Source organism: Leptonychotes weddellii, chromosome 3 (assembly GCF_054177405.1).
Source record: "Leptonychotes weddellii isolate Sample4059 chromosome 3, ASM5417740v2, whole genome shotgun sequence".
NCBI lineage: Eukaryota > Metazoa > Chordata > Mammalia > Carnivora > Phocidae > Leptonychotes > Leptonychotes weddellii.
This window is the reverse complement of record NC_138371.1, coordinates 89412864-89423050: the sequence shown is the minus strand read 5'-3', so window position 1 is coordinate 89423050 and position 10187 is coordinate 89412864. Positions and strand designations below refer to the sequence as shown.

The 10187-nt window shown below is 36.1% G+C and overlaps 1 pseudogene; it reads right to left on the bottom strand.

Annotated features, from left to right (window-relative positions):
- Window positions 1-8030: 8030 nt before the first annotated feature.
- LOC102735967 (nucleophosmin pseudogene) lies at window positions 8031-9128 on the bottom strand (annotated as a pseudogene).
- Window positions 9129-10187: the final 1059 nt, after the last annotated feature.

The following is a 10187-nucleotide window of genomic DNA, read 5'->3' as shown; positions in this document are numbered from 1 at the left end:
GAAGTAGCAATGTTCACTTTGTCAGCAAAATACATAGCAAAATAAATAGGTGAATAAGTAATAAAGAAAAATAACCTGAATGCCCACTAATGGAGGAGTAGCTAAATAAGCTAAGCTGGTGAACTAAATAAACATTACACTGTTGAATGCTATCTAGCTGTTGAAATGATTAGATTTATATGTATACCAATACTACCAACTCTCCAAGATCTACTGTTTAGTGAAAAAAAAGCTGCTAAAAATTCTTGCATAATTCAATTTATGTAAAAATTAAAACAAAGAGGAAAACAAAAACACAAGTCATACTATGTAATTTCTGTTAAGTGAATAGTTATTTGAAAGGATTCACACTAACTGATAACAATTAATACCTCTTAAGAGGATAGCCTAGAGGTAGTGACCAAATAGGATATGTCTTAATTGTAGTGTTTGATTCTTTTTTTTTTTTTGCCAAGAGAATGTATCTATTAGTACCAGATAATTAATTTCAAATTTGAGTATTAACTTCATGACAGGCACTTAAGTAGCCTTTCTTGAATAAATGAATAGAAGGTAGGAGAATGTTAGGCAGGGAAAGAAGGAGAAAGAATGGAAGGAAGAAAAGATGTGTGTGTGTATTAAGTGGAGGCCAGGACAAAGGATTTGAACCTCATGCAATAGATGGGGATAAATCAAAGGTTTTTCTACACAGGGGAACTATATGATCAACATTGTGCTGTGGGACACCTACTGCTTGCAATATGGGGATGCATGGGGAGAAAATGGAAGTGGACAGCAGTTCATTCCTGAAAATGTAAGGATGAGCAAGGACAGAGATCTAAACAAGTTCACATGCTTATAAAGAGTAGTAAGTAGTAAGAAGAGATCAGGGAGCAACTGATCCCAAGAAAGGAGATAAATACTGGTGCAGGGCTCTGAGGAGTCTGGGAGAAATGAGATCCAGAGAAGAGTGAATTCTCCTTACATAAGAGAGAGGACAGGTTTTTCCTCACTGCAGGTGCAAAGAAGGAAAGGGAGGAGATGGAAATGCAAAGCACTGATGACAATGCAGAGGCAGGAACACAGAGCAGTATGTGTGCAGCCATGTGGTTCTCCCAACAGTGCTTTGCAGGCTAGGTGCAGGCAGGAGATAACAAGATCCTGAACGAATCTTGGGGATTTGCCAGATGGGTACAAATATAGTCATATTTCAGAGAATCCCATGTGAGACAGGAGTAAAATGAAGAGCCCCAAAGTCTAAAATGCATATGGGAGTAAAGTAAAGAGGGGCAAAGGGTGGGATGAAAGAAGTTTTCCTCTCTCATGTTTTCTTTTTTTTTCAAGCAGATATTTAATGGGAATGTTCTATATTCTGGGCATTCTTCTAAGGCTGAGGATATTGTGACAAAAGAGACAGAAAAAAAGGATTCTAGTTCTTATGGACCTTATGGTCTAGTGGGAAGCATAGAAATAAATATGTAAACTAAATATTGTAAAAAAAGAAAAACATAAGTTTTCATAGGACTAAAACTATGTAGGAAAACAAAACTACTTGCTGGAAAGAGAGTGGTTGATGAGTATTTTAACAGAACCCTCTGAGAAGGAGTCATCTGAACTGAAATTTAAATAATGCAAAAGAGGCAGCCAAGCAAAGATCTGAGAGAAATGTTTCAGGCAGGAGGAAAAATATATTAAAAAGGTACAAAAGCCTGAGGCTGGACTAAGCTTGGCCTCTTCAAAGGAAGAATATAGAAAGATCCCTGTAACCAGGGTATAGTGATTAAACGGGAGTGATAGGAAATAGGATCTGAGAGGTCGGTAGGGAACAGATTGTACAGAGCTTCTGAAGAGTATAGATATTATCCTATTTGCAACAGGTAGCGCTTGGAGTGTTATAAAAAAAATCAGACAGGATCTGATTTAGTCTCTAAGAAAAGCAGAGGAGCAAAAATCAAGCTGGAAGACATGTAGGAGACTACTAAAGAAGTCCAGGTGAGGTAAAATGGCGGCTAGAATGACCGTGGCCAAAGGGGCGAGATGTGATTGGATGCAGGATAAGCTTTGGAAACAGAACCAATAGGACTTACTTATGCATCTGATATGAAGAAGACAAATAATAGAGAAAAAGATAGAATTCAATAGAGAGATGGGAGGATAGGAAGTAGAATGTTTAAATGTAAAATTTTAGAATTATGTATGTTACATGAGAAAAAAATTTAAATGTGCAGTCATTGATGAGGGTGACTGGTCTGAAATAAAAATGGAGATCATTGTTTAGGAGGTCAAATTAAATGGGTTTGGTTCTGTGATGAGGTATCACACAGGGTGGCGGTAGCAGGGCTTGGCGTGAATGAAGGCAATCATCAAGAAGCTAAAATATTGGGGCGCCTGGGTGGCTCAGTTGGTTGAGTGACTGCCTTTGGCTCAGGTCATGATCCTGGAGACCTGGAATCGAGTCCCACATCGGGCTCCCTCCTCGGCGGGGAGTCTGCTTCTCCCTCTGACCCTCCCCCCTCTCATGCTCTCTCTCTCAAATAAATAAATAAAATCTTTTAAAAAAAAAAAAGAAGCTAAAATATTTAATGAATTGAAAGGAGAGATGCCTGGGAGTTTGGTAGGTGGCAGTGAAGAGAGAAGAGGTAAGGGGTAATTAGCAGATGATAAAAGTCCCAGATGAGCAGAACTTTTTACATAAAGTTGACGAATTGTTGAGTTATGTGTAGGAATGTGGAGTATGTTTTATTCAAATCCTTACACAAGGTACATAGGGTTGGGAAATCAGAAGTCTTAGGGTGAGAAAGCACAAAGAAAGTGTGTCAGGCCAGAGAGAAACCACATTGTCAGTGAAGTGGTTGAGAATACAACTTCATTGGTTTACATCGAATCTCTCAGTGGCAAGCAGTAACTGAATTTAGAGTGAGAAAAAAAGGATGTGAGTTTGGTGGAGAATGTTAGAGCAGGTGGATACATCAACACACAAATGGGTGGATGGTCCTAGAGATTTATATCTTGCAGAGTGACCAGGATGTTAACAGGGGAGGTTAAGAATGGTGAGTTTATTTGGTTATGATTTTTCCAAAAGAATTTGAAGTCAGCCTTAAGCAGATAATAGGGCTTTTGCAAGAATGAAAAACGTTGTGAAAGTTATCAAAGAGATTGGTTTCCCTGCAACTATCCAAAAAAAAAAAAAAAAATAGGGGCATCCATAGAGAGCCTGGAACTTAACTTGGGAGCAGAGGAGCTGTGATTGGGTGGGAAGGTTGCCTTCAAGGGATGAATTCTGAGGCACAATGAGCAACATGGTATAGTCGCAGCTAGCAGAAGAGGGACGTTTGCGATATAAATAGAGAAAGAGAATGTAAGGACAGTGAGAAAGAGACTGTTGGAGGATAGCAAATTTGTTTTCATGGACAGGGGAAAATCTAAGCATGGAAGACCAATCTCACTCTAGAGAAGAGAGAAGTTGGTAAAGGAACACAGGAAAAGTGAGGTGTATGGACAAAGAGGTGGCAGGGAAAATAAAAGGTTCAAAATCAGATACTCAGCAGAATGTGCTATCTCATCAAAGTCCTAATACTTTAATGTAATTAATGGTTCCATTTACAAAAGGGTTTCACACACCTAATGAAAGCCCAAATGGCCAATACCTCGAATAACCTCTTCTAGTTTTGTTCCAGAGAAAAATGGAAGATGCTTGGTTTGGTTACAGATGCATGCTGACTCCCTTATTCTGCTCGGTTGGAAAGAATGAGTAATGGTGGCATGCGTGTTCAGCACAAGGCAAAAAAGAGAAGAAATCTGAGACTACATAACACTGAAATCACTGATACTCCCAGTTCCATGCAAGTGATCTGGGGTGGGGCCCAGGCCCTAAGTAACTTTTAAGTATTTATGGTTTTTAAAATTCTAACATACAGGCAGGGTTGGGAACCACTGATATAAACTGAGAGAAATATTTCCAATCCTTTCTCACATAATCATAACAGTACCATTAGAAAAACTCAGAAGATAGGACTGAGAAAGAAAATTACAAATATCTCCTACTTATGAAAATCTATGCAAAAATTTGAAAGAAAATATCAGCAAATCAATTTTAGTCACCTATTAAAAGTATCAGTGAAATTTAACCAACAGATATACATTCCAAATTTGATTAGAATGTGATTACTACTCTCTAAAAATAGTGGGGGGGGAAGCACATGGGAAGTTGTAATACATGCTTAATACATTTTTAAAAATACTATAAGAAACTAGGAGCTGATGGATCACGTACCTTGATAAACACACGTAACACATCTCACCAGCCCATACATACCCTGTTTACCGGTGAAATCCTAAAAGTCGTGCCATCAAAGTCAGGTTTAAGATACAGATACCTGCTTTTCTTGTCATTATTTTGGAAGGGCTTGCCAATGCCATTAGACTAGAGACAGAGGGAAAGTACTCAATATATAATATGTGGAAAACAGTAGCAAAAATAGAAAAACCCAGGAGAAACTACAAAAAAGGCATTAGAAATGGTGAGGAATTTCAAAATAGTGCCAAAGCTAAAAACAAATACACAAATCCCCTACCTTTATGGTACACAAATAATAACAGTTTAGAAAATGCTATTTAAAAATATCCCATTCACAATAGCAACAGTAAAAGGCGAAAGATTTATATGATCTGAAGAGAAACCAGAGTATCACAATAGCAACAGTAAAAAAAAATCCTGAAAATACCTTTCAAAAATACCTGCAAAACTCAGCAGAAGCAATAAGAAAAGTTTAAATAAATGGAGAAATACAGAAATTCAGTTTGTATCACATTAGTTCTCTCTAAACCAATCCATAAATTTAGCGTATACTCGGTGAAAATTATAATGTATGAGCATCTGTGAGTCTATCTCTGTCTGTTTAAATTTGCATTTTGTCAAAATATTTAAAAAATTATCTAGAGGGGCGCCTGGGTGGCTCAGTCTGTTAAACATCTGTCTTCAGCTCAGGTCATGATCCCAGGGTCCTGGGATCGAACCCCACATCTGGCTCCTCGCTCAGTGGGAAACCTGCTTCTTCCCCTCCCTCTGCCTGCTGCTTCCCCTGCTTGTGCTCTCTTTCTGTCAAATAAATAAATAAAATCTTAAAAAAAAATAAATAAAATTAAAAATTTATCTAGAAAAAGAAATTGTTAAGTATAGCCAGGTAAATTACACACAGACACACACACACAGAGTCATGAAAAAGAACTTGTCCTAAATAATATTAAAATACATAATAAAACAACTAAAATCGCAACAGGATGTTATAGTTGCAAGGCTGGAATAACTAAGGGAAAATAATTTTTCAGTCTAAATATACCCAAGATACGCTGATAATCAGAATATAGACAAGCAAGTATTTCAACTATTTCAACCGATTTCTTGGGTCTTCAGCATGATTTGATATTTATCTAGCTGTATTTGAGAGAGGAAGCAAGCTTAGGGTCACCCTACTCCTCCACCATCTTACCTCTCTCCCCTGGAGAGCAAGTATTTCAAATGGACAAGGGAAAGGTAGATTATTCATTAAGTGTCTTTGGGATAACTTACAGTCTAGGTAATAAAGAAGCCAGTGCTCACTCATTTCACCAAAATAAATTCCCTAGAGATCTAAGATTTAAATATAAAAAAAATATATAAAATTTTGGAAAATGGGAGGATTGATAGATGTGTGTGGGTGATATAAATCTTTAAAGAAAATAGTGACAGACTTCACCACATAAAATTTTAAAATGTTGTCAGTAAAAAGCACCACAGAGAAAGTTAAGGAAAAACAAAAATGTAAACATTATTTGGAACATACTGACAGACAAATATATTTTTTAAAAAGATGTCTTACAACCCAACAGAAAGGTGAACAAAAAATATGAAGAGAAAACGTGGAGAAAAAATTAAAAAGCAATAAATACACATGGAGGTGATCAGCCTCATTAATAATCAATTAATACAAATTGAAAAAGAGTTTTTTCACATATCAAACTCGAAAATATTCCAGGGATGATTTATAAAGTGTTTTTTAATATATGAAGAAAATATACCTTTTTTTGCAGAAAGTGTAAATAAGCACAACCTCTTTGGAGAACAATTTAGTCATATCTAGCCAAATTTGAAGCACTTCCAACTCCATGACTTTATCATATATAAATAACTACCCATGTATGAAAACAATGTGTGTATGCCTTCTTATGTAATGGTGTGTGCATATACATATTTTATATATATGTATAAATACATATAAAACATATGTATACACTATGTATATGGATACATATACATGTATGTATATAGTACATACATATGTATATACTATGTATATGGATACATATGTGTATACATATGTATACAAATGTTCATTGCTGCATTGTTCACAAAAGCTAAAAGTGAGAGAAGATTGATTTAGTCTTCTTTGACTCATCCATACCATGGAATATTATATAAAAATAAGAGATGAGGGGTGCCTGGGTGACTCAGTCATTAAGCATCTGCCTTCGGCTCAGGTCATGATCCCAGGGTCCTGGGATCGAGCCCCATGTCGGGCTCCCTGCTTGGCGGGAAGCCTGCTTCTCCCTCTCCCACTCCCCCTGCTTGTGTTCCCTCTCTCGCTGTCTCTCTCTCTGTCAAATAAATAAATAAAAATCTTTAAAAAAATAAAAAATAAAATAAAAATAAAAATAAGAGATGAAATAGATCTCTCTGCATTCAATAGAATGATACACATGGCATATTTGTTAGTTTGAAACACATTCTGCAGAACAGGATGCACAGCATGATCTGATTTATGTTCTAATTAATATTTACATGCATTCTCCTTGATATACAGCTATTTTAAACTTTAGTATGGGTAGGAATTTTTTCCTTTAAAAAAGGACAAATATTGCTTTTTAAAGTGAGCTAGCTAGCTACATAGATTAAAAAGTGTTTCTTAACTTAGTACCCAAAATATAGTCTAAACGGACTACCATTATCAAAAGATTACAATATACTAATACACATTACACATTTAAACATATATTGCACAGTTCAGAAGGCATCTCTAGAAACTTTAATACCTTAAGTCAGATTGTGAGAACATCAGTTTTTGTTAAGTCACTGACCACCATAGTAGTGAACTGGATGGTTGGGCAGGATGTGTATGGACAGAGTGGAAAAAAAATTTATTGAATAAAATTAGGATAGCTTCTGTAGTTTTTCTTTCTTCCTAACCTACTTTATTTCTCTCTCCTTCTGTCTCCTTTCCAATATTTATTGCACACCTACTATAAAAGTCAAACCATATGAAATAATTGACCTGTTTTTGATGTAGAATAAAATCCATTCCCTATGATTCGATCTCATAAACTTTCGAGAATCTCTATTATACTCCTATATGGTGAACATTATTACTCCATTTCTCTCTCTTTCTTTCACTTTCTCTCTCTCTCTCTCCCTCACACACACACACACACATTGAGCAAGTTACTTAAACTTCAAAGAATTTATTTTTTTTTACTTTATTAAAATACTGAGCTTATTTCACAAGTATATTTTTGTCTCCCTACCATTTCTGTTTGTTTCAACACTGCTATTATGACATTCCACATATATCTAAAGCCAAGCAAGGGTAAAATTCCATTTTTAAAAACTAAACAGACATTTTGGACAACACATTTTTGGCAATGGGACCTGGACAATGTTTATCAGACATGGTAGGGAAAGTTCATGCTCTGCATTATAAAAAGTACAGCCAAATATCAACTGTTACATAAATGAAATAATAAAATGGAAAATTTTAACAAACTACCTAAAATATTTCCTTTAAGAGACTTCCTTCACTGCCAGCGATCTTGAATAGCCTCCCAGGTCAGTCATCCGGAAGCAACTCTTCACATAATTGATGAACTTGCCTTCCAAATTAGGAAGAGAGCCACATTTTCTCCATATTTGTTTGCATTTTGGTTTTTATGTCTTCTACAGAACTAGGTTCTTTTGGTGTGTTAGGAGGTTTTTGGTTTTTTGGGTTTTTTTTTGCTGTTTTTTGAAGGATTCTTCACCTTTTGATCTTAGTGTTAATGGTTTTGAGTCTTTTTAATTCTCGTTTGATTTTTGTGCATTTTTGGCTGGAGTATTATACTTACATTTATTTTTTTAAGATTTTATTTTTATTTATTTGATAGAGAGAGAGCACACACAAGCAGGGATGGAGTGGGAGAGGATCAGAGGGAAAGGGAGAAGCAGGCTCCCCACTGAGCAGGGAGCCCGATGTGAGGCTTGATCCTAGGACCCTGAGATCATGACTGGAGCCAAAGGCAGATGCTTAACCGACTGAGCCACCCAGGCGCCCCTACACTTACATTTATTTACTGAAGCTTTTCCTTTGCTTCCTCATTATCAAAATCATCATCATCATTATCTTCATCATCATCTTTATCAGCTGCAAATTTATTTTTTTCTGTGGAAACTTGCTACAACTTCCAGGAGCAGATCACTTTCCAGGTATAGTGAGGGGCTTCACATGACTTTGTATCTTCGTCTACAGCCACTAAGCGCTGTCCACTAATATGTGCAGACCCTGAACCACACTTAACCATAAGACCAAAGGTGGTGTTATTTCAAAGCCCTGAGGGAAACCACCAGCTGTATGGACATTTTCAAAGTTGCCAGTAGGATGTAATTGGACTGCCTTCATAATTCAATGCCTCTGCTTCAACAATGTGCAATTCAGCCTTTGCACAAACCCCTAACCTGATTGTTTTTAAAGAAAACAGGTGTTCATTTTCATTATTATCCACTTTAAAGCGATAATCTTTGTTGGCTTTTATTTCAAAACAGTTCTTGGGGCTGGAAGTCCAAGACCAAGGTGTCCGCATGGGCGAGCGAGGGCCCTCCTCCAGGGTGCAGACTTTTCCTTGTATCTTCACATGGTGGAAGAAGCTTCCACCTCAAAGAAGGTAAATTTCTTGTATAAGAATATACAACCAGTCAGTGCTAGAACCCACATTAGAATGGGAAGCCTGTTTGACACCAAATTACAAATATTTTACCTTATTTAATGCTGTGTGTTTATTTCATAAGTAGTTTGTATTTCTTCGTATTATTGCAGATTATCACAATTTTTTTTTTAAATCAATCACTCATTCTTTGTTCATTCACCATTAATTGAAAGCTTTCTAGTGATATGCCGGTAAGTGTTTAATAATCTGCTCTCTGGGGAAAAGTCCTCTCCCTGCCTAATTCTATGTTATAAATGCTCCCACCATGCCTTATATCAAGCTACCAAGGCAACACCAGCCTGTACAATTTCTGAAAAATCTAACAATCAGCTCTCACACACCAGCATGAGTAAGACCAAGCACACACAGATCGCTTTCCATATACCAGTATGTTCCATATACCACTTTGTTTGGCATTATGGAAAAAAAAAAATAAAGTGGTTTTTGCCTCTAGATAATCTAGGATCTAGTAAAAGAAAATGATAATCAACAATACAAATGATAACTTCTGGAAAAATAGAACATTTTAAAGTCTATTATCCTCTTGATTTTCTCATCTTTTAGATGACTATAATACTGTTACCAGTTGAAAGTTATTTTAATCCCTCTCAAAACCATAATATAGGTAATTAAAATTTGCCCTAGAGTTTAGCCAGTAAAAACCTGTAAATCAAATCTACTTCAAAGCCCTTTATTCATTTCATTTCCAGTGAACAAAAATTCCTTAATGTTATTTCACCTTGTATCCTCCCTAATGTGACTTTTACTAGTTCTATAATGAATTAGAATGGAAGTAAATAGTAGTAAGTACCCATGTTACATGTGATAATTACTATAATCATACCATCATCATTCTCTGTATTGATGTATTTTTCCTACAACACATCAAGGAAATTATGTACTTCTAAGATGATGAATGACTTGCAACAACAATTCAGACAGGTATTATGATGACAGGTAATAGGATAAACACAATTTTCCCTTGAAATAGAAACACCACGTGGTCTGTATGTTGGCATGTGTAGATTTTGTGCTTAAAGACACTCTTTAAATTTTGCAGACATTAAATGGGAGCTGTGATTAGGGTAAGCCTAATGACATTGACAAAGGAAGATGCTTTAACATGGTTTCTCCCTGAAACACTCTATGTACTTCATAATTTTAAAAAATGGTCCTTTTTATGTGAGAAAGCCTGTTTCATATGCCAAAAATGTTGATGA